Here is a 19,343-nt window from a genome sequence, read left to right on the forward strand (position 1 = left end):
TTTATCTATGCACAGACACAAATTCAATGCCGTGGCATCTAATTTTGGTTCTCCTCTGGGCACGCTTCAGTATCGTGCAGACGTAACACGTCCTTGTTGTGTGGTGGTGAAACTCCATTGTAGGCTTTCAGACGCTGGCCATTGACCTTGAAGATTGTCCCATTGTCTATTCTCTTGATGTCAACAGCTCCATGGGGGGTAGACATAATGCACCTCAAATGGTCCTGACCATTGAGATTTGAGCTTCCCAGGAAAGAGTTTAAGTCTGGAGTTGTAAAGCAAGACTTGTTGTCCCACATAAAAATGTCATGGCATCAGTTTCTGGTCATGCCACTTCTTGGTTTTCTCCTTGTATATCCGAGCATTCTCATATGCTTGTGCTCTAAACTCTTCCATTTCGTTAAGTTCAAGTAATCTCTGCTCCCCAGCTAGTTGAGCATCGAAATTCAATCGCTTGATGGCCCAATAAGCTTTGTGTTCAAGCTCAACCGGGAGATGACAAGCTTTACCATACACCAACTTAAAGGGTGACATCCCCAACGGAGTCTTGAATGCAGTTCTGTACGCCTAAAGTGCTTCATCCAACTTTGGCGACCAATCCTTACGCCTTGGGTTCACCACTTTCTCTAAAATCTGCTTGATCTCTCGATTAGATATCTTTGCTTGGCCATTTGTCTGCGGATGATATGCCATGGAAATCTTATGTCGAACTCCATATCTCTTCAATGCCTTGGAAATCAACTTGTTATCAAAGTGGGTTCCCTCATCACTAATGATAGCACGAGGTACTCCAAACCGAGTGAAAATATACTTGTGCAAAAACTTGAGTACGGTCTTGTAGTCATTCCTTGATATTGTTATTGCTTCCACCCATTTTGACACATAATCCACAGCAAGCAATATATATAATTTTCCTTCAGAAGATGGGAATGGTCCCATGAAATCGATGCCCCACACATCAAACAGCTCTATCTCTAAAATATTTTGCAGCGGCATTTCATGTCGTCTGGAGATGTTTTCCAGTCCGTTGGCATCGATCACATCCTTTGTAAAATGCTTGGCCATCTTTAAACAGAGTTGGCCAGTAAAAGCCTAATTGCAGGACCTTAGCAGCGCAGTCCTTGCTCTACCAAAATGGCCTCCACTTGGGGCCGAATGACAATGGTACAAAATATCACTTTGCTCCTCTTCAGGTACACATCGTCTAATGAGCTGATCGGCACAATGCTTGAATAAATATGGCTCGTCCCAAAAATAGTCCCCTGCATCGTGCTTGAACTTCTTTTTAGCCTGACTATTCAAATCAAAAGGCACAATTCCACTAACAAAAAAATTAACAAGGTCAGCGTACCACGGGATTTCTGTGGCATATAAAATTTTCTCATCGGGAAATTCCTCTTGGATATCTACAGTGTCATGCATTTAGAATTGTTTTCTAGCCTAGATAAGTGATCAGCAACTTGATTCTCAGTTCATTTTCTATCTACCACCTCAAAGTCAAATTCTTGCAAAAGTAAGATCCACCTAATAAGTCTAGGATTTGCATCCTTTTTGTTCACTGAGTATTTTATAGCTGAATGATCAGTGTGAACAATAACTTTAGTGCCTATTAGGTAGGGTCTAAATTTATCAAAAGCAAATACCACGGTAAGTAATTCTTTCTCAGTGGTGGTGTAGTTCAATTGTGCTTCATTTAAAGTGCGGCTAGAGTAAAAAATAACATGAAACATTTTACCTTGGCGTTGCCCCAGAACATCTCCTTCGGCATAATCGCTTGCATCACACATCAGCTCAAATGGTGATGTCCAATCGGGAGGGACTACAATGGGTGCCGAGATCAGTTGTCATTTCAGCTCAGTAAATGTGCCGAGGCATAATTCGTCAAACACAAAGGGTTGGTTTTGTTAAAGCAATATGCACAAGGGCTTAGAAATCCTTGAGAAGTCTTTGATAAACCTTCTATAGAATCTAGCATGTCCAAGAAAACTTCTTATGCCCTTGACCAAAGTTGGTGGTGGCAACTTTTCAATCACTTCAATTTTCGCCTTATCAACCTCAATACCCTTGTGAGAAATTTTGTGGCATAATATAATGCCTTCAGTCACCATGAAGTGACATTTTTTCCAATTTAAGACCAACTCAGCCTCATCGCATCTCTTGAGAACTTTTGCTAAATTACTGAGGCATCGTTCAAAATCGTCCCCACAAACAGAAAAGTCGTCCATAAAAATCTTCAGAAAATCCTCAACTATGTCTGAAAATATGGCTTGCATACAGCGCTGAAATGTTACCGGGGTATTACAGAATCCAAAATGCATCATTCTAAAGACAAAAGTGCCATAGGGACAAGTAAATGTAGTCTTCTCCTGGTCCTCTGGTGCGATGGCAATTTGATTGTACCCCGAGTACCAATCTAAAAAGCAATAGAATGCTTTGCCGGCTAATCGATCCAACATTTGGTCGATGAAAGGTAGAGGAAAATGGTCATTATTTGTAGCTTTGTTGAGTTTTCTATAGTCCATGCATATACTCCATCCGGTCACAGTGCGAGTGGGTAATAGCTCATTATCCTCATTAGTAACCACCGTCGTGCCTCCTTTCTTCGGAACACATTGGACAGGGCTCACCCATGAGCTATTTGAGATACGGTAGATCACTCCAGCATCAAGCCATTTCATAATTTCTTTCATCACCACTTGCTTCATAATAGGGTTGAGTCTTCTTTGTGGTTCTATTGATTTGCCGTGGCAATCTTCAAGTAGAATCTTGTGCATGCAGATCGTGGGACTTATGCCTTTCAAATCAGTCATAGTCCAACCAATTGCTTTTTTATGCTACATCAGCACACTTAACAAACTTTGCTCTTGATTAGCAGTAAGGTTAGCAGAAATAATCACCGCTAAAGTCTCATTGCTACCTAAGTATACATATTTAAGATTCCCTGGCAAAGTCTTAAGCTCTAGAGTGGGTGCATGCATTAATGAAGGCTTAGGAGGAATAAATTCATCAAAATTTAGAGGTTCAAAATGCATACCTGATCTAGCTTGTAGTAAGCTAGATTGTTCTTCCAACATTGGAAAGTTGTCGGACTCCACTAAGCTTTCATCATCCACCCAATATTCATTTTCTGCTAGCTGAATAAAATTGTTCTGGCAAAGATATTCAGTCTCTTCTTCAATCACTGAGTTCAATTCAGAAATGCCTTGGCATTCTTCAGTGTCATCAACATATTTGAGCGTTCGAAAAACATTGTCAGTCACACACTGATCAGCCACTCTCATGGTGAGTTCACCTTTTTCACAGTCTATCAAGATACGTCCAGTGGCTAGGAAAGGTCTTCCCAGAATGATTGGTGCCTTGGCATCAACTTCACAGTCCAGAATTAAGAAGTCGACTGGAAACACAAACTTATCCACCCTTACTATGACATCCTTGACTCTCCCTTCAGGTTTCACATGGGATCTGTCGGCAAGTTGTAAAATAACTGAGGTGGGTCTTGCATCTCCTATGCCAAGCTTCAAGAATATTGATTTCGGCATTAAGTTAACACTTGAACCAAGATCACACAGAGCCTTTCCAACGAAATTAGCTCTAATTGAACAGGGAATAATGAAGCTGCCTGGATCATTTCTCTTTAGCGGCAACTTACTCAATGAAGAACAAAATTTTGTTGTCGTGGCAATAGTCTCTACTTTCCTCTTCTTGGTACAGATTTCCTTTAGAAATTTGGCATACATCGGCATCTATTCAACAGCTTCCAAGAGAGGTATGTTGATATGGAGCTGATCAAGAATGTCCACGAACTTCTTGAACTGAACTTCATCATTATGCTTCTTCAATCTTTGCGGGAAAGGTGGGGGAGGTCTAGCTTTCTTAGCTGCAAAAATAGAATTTGCTTTTGCCTTGGCATCAAAATCTAGTATCTTAGCAGAATCCTCCTCCTTGTCCTTCTTAGTAACTCTATCATCATGTAATTCAACTTCAGTAGTGGGATTAGAATCATCATGTTGTGGCCCACTATCCTTGACTTGTCGATTGATTTGTGTTCCACTCCTAAGAGTTAACACATTGCAGTGCTCTTTTCCAGGTTCTCTAGTGACTTCAGTATCACTTGGCAAACGTCCTTGCTGATGCTCTTGCAATGTCATAGCAATCTGACCAACTTGACCTTCCAAAGCTCTCAGAGATGAGCTATGGCTTTAAAGTAAGGCGCCTTGACTATGAAGTAAAGCTCCTTGATTCTTAATTAAAGTAGAATGGTATTGCAGCATTGTCTTCGTAGTGGATATAAACTCTTGAATTGTAGCTTCCAATGAACTCATGCTTGCTGAAGATGAAGCTCCTTTGATGGAATTATGCCATGGCATAGCATTTTGGTAACCTTGAGGCTCATTGTGATTCTGCTACCGAGTAGGTTGATTAACATTGTGGGCTCCTTGATTTCCCTATGAAAAATTGGGATGCTGACGCCATCCAGCATTATAAATATTAGAATAAGGATTGTTGTTGCCTCGATTGTAATTACCTACAAAGTTGATGGACTCATGGTTAGTTGGGCATTCGCTCTCGTGATGATTGCCTTGGCATAACAGACATGCCAGACTAGTTGCTTTCACTTCCTTCACATCAGTGGAACGTTGTAAGTTCTTCAACATATTAGTGATGGCTGAGAGTTGAGCGGACACCGAATCCTTGGTATCTAACTCAAATGCTCCAGGTGTTCTCCTTCCACTCCCAAGCCTTGAGGAAGGAAACTGATAATCATTATTAGCAATTCTGTCCAATATAGCAAACGCCTCAGTAGGTGATTTATCCAGCAATGTCCCATTTGCCGAGGCATCCAGTAACATCCTCGTGGGTGCATTGACTCCATTATATAACATGACTACTTGAGTCCAATCATGAAAACCATGATTTGAACACTTCTGAAGCAAACTCTTGTAACGATCCCAATACTCATACATGGATTCATCGTCGCCCTGGCGAAAAGAAGATATTTTATTCCTTAGTTGTATATTCATATTTGGTGGGTTGTACCTCAATAAGAAACTCTTGCAAAGATCGGCTCATGATTCCATAGAACCAGCTGGTACACCACTCAACCAAGCCCTTGCTCGGTCACTCAATGAATACGGAAAAAGCTTTAATTTCAGAAAATCCTCATGCACTCCTTCTTAGCGAAAAGAATCATAAACTTCCAGAAAATTATGAATGTGCTGCCTGGCATCTTCAGTTGGCATACCCCCAAACTGCCCAATAGAATTCAACATGTTGAACATGACTGGTTTTATCTCAAAATGTGCAGCTTGAATTTCAGGTGCCACAATCCCAGGATTCAGATAATCCAGTATCGGATTTAAGTGATCGCGAATAATGTGCGGCCTAACAACAGGATCAGCATTGTCTAATGCCGCGGCATTATGATTTCCATCATCCTGACCAATGCCTTGGTTTCCAATCTGATACATATTTCTTTGAGCACGTCTTCTTCTTCTAAAGAGTCTTTCAATCTCATGTTATATTGGTTCCAAAGGCTCTTCAGAATTTCTTCTAGGCATACACTAGAAAAACCTGAAAATAAAACAAAAATATCAAATTAACTATACACAAATAAAAATGCAAAACAAAATAAATGCTCTGGCAAAACTAATAACTTCAGGCTGCCAATCCCCGGCAACGGCGCTAAAAACTTGTTCACGTGTTGTGAGTACTATAAATTATACGCAAATAATGTGCAAGTATACACAATCACTCAAGTAATATAATGATGAGTGAGTATCGTCTCCACAGGGATTGGGTGAAATTACAAAAGTCTAACCAAAGCAATGCACTATTCTATCTAAGTATAGTTAGTCTTGATATATACAAATGTCACGTCAATGTAAATGTGTATGCTGGTGGATATGTAGTGATGGTCTGATGGTGTAGCAAATGGAAATGCAAAGACAATGATGGATATTTAATGTTGAGTAGGGTGAAATGTCAAGGCAATGAAAAATGGTAAAAACAGTAAATAAAAATAAAATGAAAAGAAAATAATCCTCACGTGACAAGCTTCCAAGAGAATGAATGGTAGGGATTAATCTACGGATGCTAAACTTATTTCTCAAGTATATTTAAGCTAACTGGTCTTTACTTACTCGACAGGGCTTTCCTAAAGTGTTCTAAATAACCTAACATAATAGGATGCCAAGGCATCTGTTCTCACTCAACGATGTTGGTCAGCCTACCCTATTGATAAAGACACCCTTTTTAGTCGTTGAAATCCTATCATAGCCTCTTCCGAGATCTAAGGGATTAAGTTATAATATTCCTAGGCCGGTTCAAAGCCCCTTGAAAATACTATAACCCATTGCTTATGAGGATCTTATCTTGCGTTTCTTCCGAATACTTACAAGTATTTTTAGTGTAGGATTCTTCCGAATACCTAACCTTCATCTAAAAAATAGACATTTCCATGCCTCTTACAAGCCTAGATGATGAAGCATTCATAAGCAAAGCAAATAAAGAACCAAAATAAACTTAAATATACCATTAAAAATAAAGTTCAAACAACCATTAAATCAACCACCACCAAATAAGTTAGTTCATGGTGGGGTTCAAAATATCCAAACACAAAGTCATGAAAATATTTGTTCCAACAACCCACAAATAAATATAAAATAGCAACAAAAAGGGAAGTTGAGAAGAAGCCTTCGACACGCCACCGGAGGTCTCCTCTCGGCCACCGTGAACCACCTAGCTCGCTAGCTACTTTCGGCTCCTAGCTCACCACTCCTTGGAGCTTTATCAATGGAGGAATATCCCAAGGAAGAAGAAAGGGAAAGAGAAAATAAAAATGTGATTTTTTTGCTACCGTATGTGTCCTCCTCTTTTTCCCCCCATGAGGTGTCATATATAATAAAAAATATCTAGGGGTAATGATGAGGTTGTTGGGTGCAAAATACCCCTCATAACCTTAGAATCACATGTTGGGTGTGAACCTTATCCTCCAAGTGGTAGTGGTCCTTTGGCAGCTCCTCTGGCAGGCGGTTACAGCAGTCTTTCACGTGCAGAGACAGCTGTCCAGTGCCAGCTATCCTTATGCAGAAATATTTTTGTCTTTTTATGCGCCGGAAATACCAAGGCATTTCAATCTGCTTTAGCAACGTGTGATGCTGCGGCATTGCTTCCCAAAGAATCCTTTTTCTTGCTATTCCCTGCACACCACAAACAAACTTGCACCTTTCCCTCAAACAGCACCATTAAGAAATAAAATAGCACAACCACCACAAATGCACTATATGCAACTACATGATCCTAAAATGCCTAAAATGAGCTTTTAAACAAACAATAACTCAAGTGAAAAAGGCCTTAAAAGTAGCCTTTTTAGGAAGTTAACACACCCCCAAACTTAAGCTATTGCTTGTCCTCAAGCAATGGATAGCAATTACATAAGCAGAATGTCATGGCAATGTTCGACAGTAAGACAATAGGACAAAATTGAATTTCAACCCTCAGAAAAAAATAAACTTCAACATGCTAGACTTATCAAGAATTCAAGTACTTTTCCCTAGGTCAAAATCCCTTGTGGTAGTGTGTGTACGTGATTGTATCCAATCTATACTTATCAAACTTAGACTATTTCTAATCAAGCCCCCTAGTTTTTGCCAAGGCATTTACTTATTCATCAAGCATATTTTTACTCCCCTTTCTTTGATTTTTTTATATGCTGTTACGAAGGGAGTCAGCTCATCACACCTACTCTCCCACACTCTAGATGAAAGGGAGCATACCTTCCACCCCCGAGCTAGTTAAGTAGAGTCATCCCGTGACTACTTTCATTCACTCATATGCACAAGGCTGCCATTTATTAAAGAAAGTTCCAGGCAATGCCACGGCAAAGAGGAGTGTCCCTCTACAGCTATGCTTAAGCATTTATTCACAGTTTCATTTTTAAGGGAGTTTGTTTTTGATTTTTCTTTTAAGCACAAAACTATATTTCAATGCCAAAACTAACTAGTGTTCTTTCATAAAAATTTTCTAAATTTTCTATGTATAGATAACATACAAATCGTGTAAAAGTTTTTCACAAAGAATCAAGCCCTAGAGTGAGTTCTATCATTCTCAACAGTCATTTACATTCAGATTCTAGCCTAACATTATCATCATCGGGTATCCTCAAAACATTTCATCTAACTATCCTACCATTTTCTGATGCCATGGCATAAACCTATGCTAATGCTATCATGCATATGACCTACCAAGAACCATACCTCCCCCAAACTTAAGGGAAGTATTGTCCTCAATGCTGAAAGAGAACTATACTAAATATAAACTATATGGCATGCAATGAAATGCAACTAAATGAGAATGGATGTAAGAGAGGTACCTCAATGTTTACGTGGTGGTGTTGCCTTGGAGGTACTAGCAGCTCCTCGTCGGGTGCGCTTGCGTATAGGTGCTGGGCTGGACTCAGACGAAGTGGAGTAATAATGCGTAATACGTCCAGCCGTGGTCTTGGTGCGTCGACCACTACGTGGTGCAGTAGAAGGATTGGGTGCTGAGACAGGGCTGGGTGTTTCTTCGACAGAGACAGTGACCGGATACTCAGGAGTTTCGGAATGGTGCGGAGTAGGACTTGGATCATCAGTGGGAGGATCGGCTACATTGTGCTTAGGCTCTAGAGATGCCTCGGCATTAAATGCCGACAGAATTTCGTCTGGGAAGCCAGGTAAATTCCGTTGACCGTGGGGAATAATTTCTTGAAACATTGATTCCACCTCAGCATCTCTATGCTTCACGTATCCAAAGAAGTTACGGATGTCACTGTGTAAAGCATGCAGGTGTGTCTGAGTCTGCATCACAGCTTCCTCGAGAGCAAGTAACCTTGCCTCGGCATTTGATTATATAGTACCTACAGATTGCTCATGAACAGATTCTTTAGATTTAGGATTTTCAAGTCCTAATAGCAGTGGGAGTCTGGCTCTAGTGATGCCTAATAAACCAGGTAAAATTTCATCAAAAGCATTTTCCTCAACTTTTTTCTTACGACATAAAGCGTTAATTAAGTTAGGAAACACCAAAGCACTTGCCTTTTTACCCAAACAGTCGTTAACTTGCTGAAAAATAATACGACCCAGATCGATCGGACGGGATTCCATTATAGAATGTAAAAACAATAAGCGTGAAAGTGATATCGTCGTGTTGTGAGAAGTCGGCATGAGTTTATGCTTAAGGAAGTGATTCCATAACTTGGCGCGCGGCTGAAGACGTTCTCGGTTGACTGAGTATCGACTCGTTTGACACGCCCATTCCACTAGTGTTTTCAAAACAAAGGTCCTCCAAGACCCCATCGTATGTGTTGCTATCAGCCTCCTCTTCGAACTTGGCATGGTTATCCACAACATCCTGCAAATAAAAATAATGATTAATAGCAGAAGGAGTAAAACGGATCTGCTTACCTAGAACGAAGATGGAGTGTTGGTTGGGCTTGGAAATATTCGCGTAGAACTCCTTAACCACCGAGGCATTCACCGAACCAGGATGACGGGTAAATTTCTTCCACTTGAGCGGTGTCACGATGTCCATAACATCGGTTCCAAAACCACCATCAGTTTCCTCGGTAAAAATAAATCCTAACTCAAAAAAGAAGATCATTTTCCAAGTCTGTTTTAGCTTTCAAAAGAAGATCATTTTTAGCAATAAATTTAGAAATCAGATTTTTATATTTGGAGTTCATGCTCTCAAACTCCGAAAATAATTCATCATAAGCATCTTGTAACTCATTAAAAGATTTTGAATTTAATCTATTTGAGTTAAAAGATACCTTTGGCTCTGTGAGAGCTAATAGAGACATCATCTTTATTGGTTCTTCTTCTTCCTTGTCTCTATAGATCTCCTCAAGCTTATACCACATCTCCTTGGCATTTGAACAAGAAGAAACTCCTTTATATACATTAGGATCAATTGCACAACACAACATGTGCATAGCCTTTGTGTTTTGTTGAGATTTCTTTCATTCTAGATCACTCCACTTCTTTGCCTTCTGTTCGCGTGTTGTGAGTACTATAAATTATACGCAAATAATGTGCAAGTATACACAATCACTCAAGTAATATAATGATGAGTGAATATCGTCTCCACAGGGATTGGGTGAAATTACAAAAGTCTAACCAAAGCAATGCACTATTCTATCTAAGTATAGTTAGTCTTGATATATACAAATGTCACGGCAATGTAAATGTGTATGCTGGTTGATATGTAGTGATGGTATAATGGTGTAGCAAATGGAAATGCAATGACAATGATGGATGTTTAATGTTGAGTATGGTGAAATGTCAAGGCAATGAAAAATGGTAAAAATAGTAAATAAAAATAAAAAGAAAAGAAAATAATCCTCACGTGACAAGCTTCCAGGAGAATGAATGGTAGGGATTGATCTACGGGTGCTAAACTTATTTCTCAAGTATATTTAAGCTAACTGGTCTTTACTTACTCGATAGGGCTTTCCTAAAGTGTTCTAAAGAACCTAACAGAATAGGATGCCAAGGCATCTTCTCTCACGCAACGATGATGGTCAGCCTACCCTATTGATAAAGACACCTTTTTTAGTCGTTGAAATCCTAGCCTAGCCTCTTCCGAGATCTAAGGGATTAAGTTATAATATTACTAGGCCGGTTCAAAGCCCCTTGAAAATACTATAACCCATTGATTATGAGGATCTTATATCTTGCGTTTCTTCCGAATACTTACAAGTATTTTTAGTCTAGGATTCTTCCGAATATCTAACCTTCATCTAAGAAATGGACATTTCCATGCCTCTTACAAGCCTAGATGGTGAAGCATTCATAAGAAAAGCAAATAAAGAACCAAAATAAACTTAAATATACCATTAAAAATAAAGTTCAAACAACCATTAAATCAACCACCACCAAATAAGTTAGTTCATGGTGGGGTTCAAAATATCCAAACACAAAGTCATGAAAATATTTGTTCCAACAACCCACAAATAAATATAAAATAGCAGCAAAAAGGGAAGTTGAGAATAAGCCTTCGAAGCGCCACCGGAGGTCTCCTCTCGGCCACCGTGAACCACCTAGCTCGCTAGCTCCTTTCGGCTCCTAGCTCACCACTCCTTGGAGCTTTATCAATGGAGGAATATCCCAAGGAAGAAGAAAGGGAAAGAGAAAATAAAAATGTGATTTTTTTGCTACCGTATGTGTGTCCTCCTCTTTTTCCCCCCATGAGGTGTCATATATAATAAAAAAATATCTAGGGGTAATGATGAGGTTGTTGGGTGCAAAATACCCCTCATGCCCCTAGAATCACAAGTTGGGTGTGAACCTTATCCTCCAAGTGGCAGTGGTCTTTTGGAAGCTCTGGCAGGCGGTTACAGCAGTCCTTCACGTGCAGAGACAGCTGTCCAGTGCCAGCTATCCTTATGCAGAAATATTTTTTTGTCTTTTTCTGCGCCGGAAATACCAAGGCATTTCAATCTGCTTTAGCAATGTGTGATGATGCAGCATTGCTTCCCAAAGTATCCTTTTTCTTGCTATTCCCTGCACACCACAAACAAACTTTCACCTTTCCCTCAAACAGCATCATTAAGAAATAAAATAACACAACCACCACAAATGCACTATATGCAACTACATGATCCTAAAATGCCTAAAATGTGCTTTTAAACAAACAATAACTTAAGTGAAAAATGCCTTAAAAGTAGCCTTTTTAGGAAGTTAACACCTTCTTTGTATGAGAAGAATATCATTTCTCGATCATCATCCAAGCTTCCATATCAAATGATTGGATAAATATCATCATAAGCTTCTTCCAACAAAGATAATTTGTTCCATTGAAGTGTGGAGGCACGCCAATTGGTCTGGATTTTTCCATGGAGAATGAATCGGAAGTGGACGTCATCTTTAACGATTTAACGCTTCCCGGATCTACTCAAGAGGCGGCTAAACCTTCAAATGAGTCAAACTCTGATACCAATTGTTGAGTTAATCGATCAATGGAAATGGGCAAGAGGGAGTGAATTGGCAATTAAAATGTCAGTGGAAGCTTTTGCAGAAAATTGAAAATACTTGCACAACGATTTAGAGTGGTTCGACTTTCTCAACCAAAGTCTACGTCCACTACCTTAGCTATCCACACTAAGGATTTTCCAACAAATTCACTAATTTGTTCTTTCTTTTGAGGACAAAGATTAACCTTACAACTCCCTCAAGAATTATACCCCAAATTCTTGAGTACACTCTTTTTCAAAGAGAAATACACAAATTTGCAAACTTACAAGGAAAACCTTACAAGGTAGATTGTTTGCATAATTATAGAACAAAGAAAGAACATTCAAGGATAAATACAATAGATCACAAATGGTATAATTGTTCGAAATACTTTATAAAATTGTTTTGAAATTATTTTAAGATTAAAACTTAATTTTACACTTGAGTAAGGATTAAAAATGACATTTGAAAGATTTAGAGTAATATTTTGATATTCGAATAATTATATCGAATATACTTAGAAAATCTTTTGGAAAATCTTAAAATTCATTTAACTTAATTTGTTATATCGAAATATCAAAATGTTTTCAACAATATATTATAAATTATTAATAAAATTTATATTATTTATTAATTTCATAGAAATAATATTATTCAAGAAATAATATTATTAAATTATTAATAATGAATAATATTATTTATATATTTAATACTAATATAATAATCTAATAATATTTTAATAAAGATATTTGAAATATACTAATTAATATTTTTAAAATATAATATAACATTATTACTTTAATATATAATTAATATAATTTAAAATATTTTTATTTCAATAAAATATACCAATATTAATATTTTTATTAATAAAATTATAAAAATAATATTTAATAATAATAAATTATTTTAATATTTTAAAAATAATAATATTAAGTTTTATAATAAATAATATTATTTATTGTATTTAATATTTATAATAAATAATTTTTAAAAAACTCATCAACTAGTAGAAAAAATGTTTAAACAATATCTTCCAAACATCGTCAAATGTTTTCTAGATGTTTTTCAGAAAAATATAATTCATTTTACGGAAAACCTTTTCCGGAAAACGTTTTTCAGAAATGTAATTCATTTTCCAGAATTCAAATTCCAGTAATTTATTTTCCAGAATTCAATTTCCAGAAAACCAATTACAGCCAAACAAACAAACCCTTAGGGGGTGTTTGGTTCAAGGATTGTGGGATTCCCATGGGATGAGAATCCCACATTCCCATGTTTGGTTGGCCGGGAATCTCATTCCCGGTAATGTTTTATTACCAATAGTAGATTTTTTGGGGTATATTACCGGGAATGTCATTACCTCCCTTCCCTTAGGTATTGTAACATTACCGGCGTTTTGGACTAAAATGCCCTTAATTTTTTATTTTTTTTCAAAAATAATTCTTCTATCATTGAAAAATAAAAATTCTACGAAGGTTAAATTACAAATTTATCCTTAAATTATTTTAGATTTACAAAAAAAATTCTATAATTAAAATTTTATATGAAGTTCAGGGATTAAAAAAATTACCCTTTCATTAAACCTTTTTTTATATTTTTAATTTTATAAAAATATTTATATAAATATTATGAATTTAATTTTTTAAAGAAAATATATAAATATTTTACAATTTGTAATATTATACAAATATATAATAAGGATTTGGTCAAATATACATTCCAATAATCTTTTATTCCTTTAACCAAACATTGTAATCTTACATTCCTGCTAAACCAACCAAACACAAAATACAACATTCCCAGTAATCCTATTCCCTGGTAATCTTTTATTCCCACTGGTAGTCTTACATTTCGTGAACCAAACGCACCCTTAAGGTTTTTGGACAATCAACGGCGTTAATTTTTTCGTAAAGTGACACATGTCACAATATGGTAATTTTAAAATGTATTTTTAAAAAATAATAAAAATATTATTTATTTATAAAAAGAAATCATAATTTATCTTAAATTACAAAACGGCCCAAAATCCCAAAATCCTAACCCTAACATGTCACCACCGCCTTTTCTGGCCATGACAACCACTGCCGACGTAGTCCTTGTCATCCTCCTAGTCATACGTTGACGTAATTGCCGTCGATTGACTGTCAAAATCGTGTGGGATTACGATTTTCATTCTAGGGTTTCTGGGATATACAACATTAATTAAGCGTTGATCGATCATGATTTCATATGGGTTTGGGTTGGCGGGGGAGGTGAGGTCAGGTGGAGCTTCGCTTATAGTAAAAGGGTGACAGTCAACATGGTTTTAGGGTTGAAATGAATGTTTTCAAAGTTTGTGATTTATTTCAAAATTTATGTGTTTTTAAATATAATTTTAATTTTAAATAAAATTTTAAAATTATCATATTTGTGACACGTGTCACTTAACGGAGGAAATTAACGTCGTTGACGGTTTGGGGACCTAAAGTGATAATGTTTGTAACGTTAGACATCGAGATCATTTAAAAAATAATTTTGCACCTATTTATGAAAAGCGCTATAGTTTAGGCACTTATTATATATATATAATTTTTCATTAAAAGTATGTGTATAATGTTATCCCCGTACCCACCTAATATTTTCATATCCATCACCTACCCACTACCCATGATGGATAAAAATTTTAAATCCACACCTTCCCATGCTGATACATTCTCAAATCCACCCCCATTACCCAACTGGATACCTACCACCCATCTCATTTTTGTATGTATCCTTCAATTTGAGATAGGAGAAACAACATTCTTCAATTCTAAAAATATTTATACCCTAACATTAGGTTAAATTACAAGTCATATCCTATAAAATCTTAAGATCTACAAAATAGTCTCTAAAATTACATATAAATTCATAATGGTCCAAAATTTATATGATGAGCAGTTAGTGGTAAGGCAGATGTGGGGCGAATGGATGTAGGGCGGGTAAGGTCTCAAACCCATCATCTAACCACTACCCACGACGAGTATGACTTTTTATGTTCACACCCGCCCACTACCCACTAAACTTATTCTCATCCCTATCTTCGTTACACTTTTAGGTATTTACCATTAAAAAACTGTTAAGTAACATATATCACATTCATAATTTTTAAAAATATTTTTAAATGATATTTTAATTTTAAAAAAATATAAATAGGATATGTGTCGCGTAACGGTTTTTATGCTATACACCAAAAAGTGTAACGAATGAAACATTAGGTACTAATTTTTAATAAAAAAATCTTTATGCATAAAAATTAATTTTAGGTATAATTTAAACACTTATTTTATATTAAGCTCATTTCCTAATAAAAGAATTTGCATCGGTTTCTAGTTACCTTCTTCGGAACACTTTAAGATCATTTGAAAATATTTGAAAAATTATAATTTTTTAAATTACGCTCAACCTAAAATAACATAATTTCTATCATACTTTTAATTACACATCAAGATCACGGTCTCTTGATCTTATAGTATTAAATTGTATCATAATAAAATCACCCAATAAAAACATCATCATTTAATTGCATTATTTGTCTTCCATTTATACGAACCAATTCACAAGACTCGGTAGACTCGGTTCTTTAGAAAAGCCTTCGAGCCTTTTATACATACACCGCCCTCGATTCGGGTGTTCAATCGGTTATTCGGTTAACCGATTGAACCAAATTATATTAAGTAATTTTTTTCTTTTAATCGTTAATTGAGCAATATTTTTACAAAAAAAAATTAACTAAACCAAAATAAATTAAGTTAATTGGCCGGTTAACCAAATTAATAGAAATTTATAACTAATATATATTATATATTAAATATCTACTATTTATAACTTATACAGTTAATTAGGTTAAAATCGAAGTTTAAACACACCTAAAAGCTAAATAAAATATAAATAGTATATTAAATATTTCATAATTTCGATTAATTCGATTAATTAATTAATTTCGAACCGAATTAACCGATAACCGAAGATGTATTTATCGTTGAGATGTATTTTTAAAAAAGATATCATGGAGATGTTGTGTCACATTCTCTCCCCTATAGCATTCCAGTACACTTGGTGTACTTTCCATTTTTCTGGTCATGTCACATTTTTATTGTTAGAGGAATCGCAAGACAGATTATAAGTCCATTTGATTAAAATATTTTATTTTCAGTGGGGTGATACTTTATGATTTATTTAGTGACATTATAATAAATCCAACGAGAATATTTACCATGGACTTCTTAAAATTAGGAAAGAGATTGTAGAGGAATATAAAAACAAGCCCTATTGGGGTTGGTCCACGCCCAAGCACAATGGGATTTTATTAATCAAAGAATGATAAGGACATACATAAAATGTTATTAATCAATGTATGATAAGGACATACATAAAATATTATTAGCAATTTTAATAAATGGGGAGGGATGATATATATATTGAAAGTTGTCAGCCATGTAAGCACCAAATTGATTTCAATAATGCACCGAAAGTGTATTAGTTGGCATCAATGATAAAGTGCATTAGTTGGCATAATGATTCATCAAAATTATTGATTTTTGGTAATGGTAAAATCTCACATTTAGTCATTGTATTTTAGTGTATTTTCAAGATTAGTCCTTAAGCTTTAACTATAAATACCCTAACCCATTTAGCTTCAAAACCATCCCAAAGTATTCTAGCTTTCTTCCAATACTAGAGAGAATTTAGAGAGTTTCTTGAGAGTTGTTTTTTCCTTTTTATCAAGAGAGAATTATCATTGTTTTCTCCTTGGTAGATCGAGAGAAGTTGTAATTCTTATTTTCTCATAGTGAAATTCTTCTACTGTTGCCCGTGGTTTTTACCCTATATTATTTAGGGGTTTTCCACGTAAATTTTGTCTCTTTTATCTTTATATTTTATTTTCTCAAATTATCAGTTGCGATTTTGCTATATTCGATAGCCGTCTTCCGCAACAATTGGTATCAGAGCCAGATTAGAGTGTGTAATATCTGGTTATTGTCTTTGTGGTTGCCACCAAAAGGTGAATCCTCCAACATAAGAAATTAAGAAGTTATTAACCATTCTTTGAAGGTTCCAGAAAACTGTTCACGATAGTGAAATAGTGTGAGCTATCCGTAAAAGAAGCTATGGCAATGAAATTTGATATTGAAAAATTCAATGGGAGAAATTTCTCATTGTGGAAATTGAAGATGAAGGCCATCATGAGGAAAGACGGTTGTCTAGCAACTATCAGTGAAAGGCCGGTAGATTCCACAGATGACAAGAAAATGGAACGAGATGGACGGGAATGTTATGGCAAACTTTCATCTAGCATTAGCAGATGAAGTATTGTCAAGCATCGAGGAGAATAAGACAGCTAAAAAGATATGGTATTATCTCACCAAATTGTACGAGGCAACATCGATGCACAATAAAATTTTCCTTAAGAGGAAATTATACACTCTTCGTATGACAGAATCTACTTCAGTGACGGAGCACTTAAACACGCTGAACACTTTATTTTCTCATCTTACATCCCTAAGATGTATAATAGGAGAACAAGAACGTGCTGAACTTCTACTTCAAAGTCTACTTGATTCGTATGATCAACTTATCATCAACTTGACAAATAGTAATGTCACCAATCTAGTCTTCGATGACGTTGCAGTTGTTGTTCTACAAGAAGAAAATCATCGCAAGAACAAGGAAGACAGACAAGTAAATCTACAACAAGCAGAATCGTTGACAACGATGAGAGGGAGATCAACGAAACGTTGCCAAAGCAGCAGTCACAAATATGGTAGATCAAAGTCGAGAAGCAAGAATAATTTAAAGTGCTACAACTGTGGAAAGAAGTGTCACTTAAAGAAGGATTGTTGGAGTCTAAATAAAAACTTCAATCCACAAGGCAATACCGCAAACACTTCAGATGATGGAGATGCTCTATGCTGTGAAGCGTCAACCACCGAGGAAGGCAGAAAAAGATTTGCAGATATATGGCTCATTGATTCGGGAGCAGCATATCACATGACCTCAAGAAGAGAATGGTTTCATCATTATGAACATGTCTCAGGAGGATCTGTGTATAGCTGCAATGATCATGCCTTAGAGATTATTGGCGTGTGAACCATCAAATTGAAGATGTATGATGGAACAATTAAAGTTATTCAAGTTATGCGGCACGTAAAAGGCCTAAAGAAAAATTTATTATCCTACAGATTGTTGGATAATAATGCAAGCAAGATTGAAACACGGAAAGGAATCATGAAGGTGTTCCGTGGAGCGCTTGTGGTGCTGAAAGGCAAAAAGATAGCTGCAAACTTGTACATGCTGAAGGGAGAGACTTTGCTAGAAGCAGAAGCCTATGTTGTCTCATGTAGTTCAGATTCTGCAATGTTATGACATCAGAAACTTGGACACATGTCAGAACAATGAATGAAAGTCCTTGTGGAGCAAAAGCTACTTCCAGGCTTAACAAATGTAACACTTCCTTTGTGTGAGCATTGCGTAACAAGTAAGCAGCACCAGTTGAAATTCAACACGTTAAATTCTAGAGGCAAAAGTGTTCTAGAATTGGTACATTCTGACGTATGGCAAGCACCAGTTACATCCCTAGGCGGAGCAAAATATTTTGTCTCATTTATTGATGACTACTCCAAGAGATGTTGGGTGTACCCTATTAAGAAGAAGTCAGAAGTGTTTTCCACTTTCAAAATCTTCAAAGCGTGGGTGGAACTTGATTCTGGAAATAAGATCAAGTGTTTCAGAACAGATAATGGAGGAGAATACACAAGTGAAGAATTTGATGACTTTTGCAAGAAAGAAGGCATCAAAAGTCAGTTCACTGTGGCGAACACTCCTCAACAAAATGGAGTGGTAGAGCGGATGAACATAACCTTGTTAGAAAGAACAAGAGCAATGTTGAGGGATGCAGGCCTAGAAAAATCATTTTGGGCAAAAGTAGTCAATATCGCCTGTTATTTGGTGAATCGAGCTCCATCAACTGCAATAGAGCTGAAGACACCAATGGAGATGTGGACTGGTAAATCAGCTGATTATTGAAACCTTCATGTATTTGGAAGTATTGTGTATGTGATGTACAACTCCCAAGAAATTTCAAAGTTGGATCCAAAATCCAGGAAATGCAAATTCTTGGGGTATGCTGATGGAGTAAAGGGGTATCACTTGTGGGATCCCACTTCCTGCAAAGTGATCATCAGCAGAGATGTTATCTTTGTAGAGGATAAACTACAAAGAAAAAAAGATGATGATAGCGCTGAAAAGTCAGAGACTATATAAATATATGTGGAAAAGGAGGTTGAACAAGGAGATTATTCTAAAGTAGAATCAGCACATGATGAACAAGAA

The sequence above is a fragment of the Hibiscus syriacus genome, unplaced genomic scaffold, assembly GCF_006381635.1.
Source record: "Hibiscus syriacus cultivar Baekdansim isolate YM2019G1 unplaced genomic scaffold, ASM638163v2 tig00117000_pilon, whole genome shotgun sequence".
NCBI lineage: Eukaryota > Viridiplantae > Streptophyta > Magnoliopsida > Malvales > Malvaceae > Hibiscus > Hibiscus syriacus.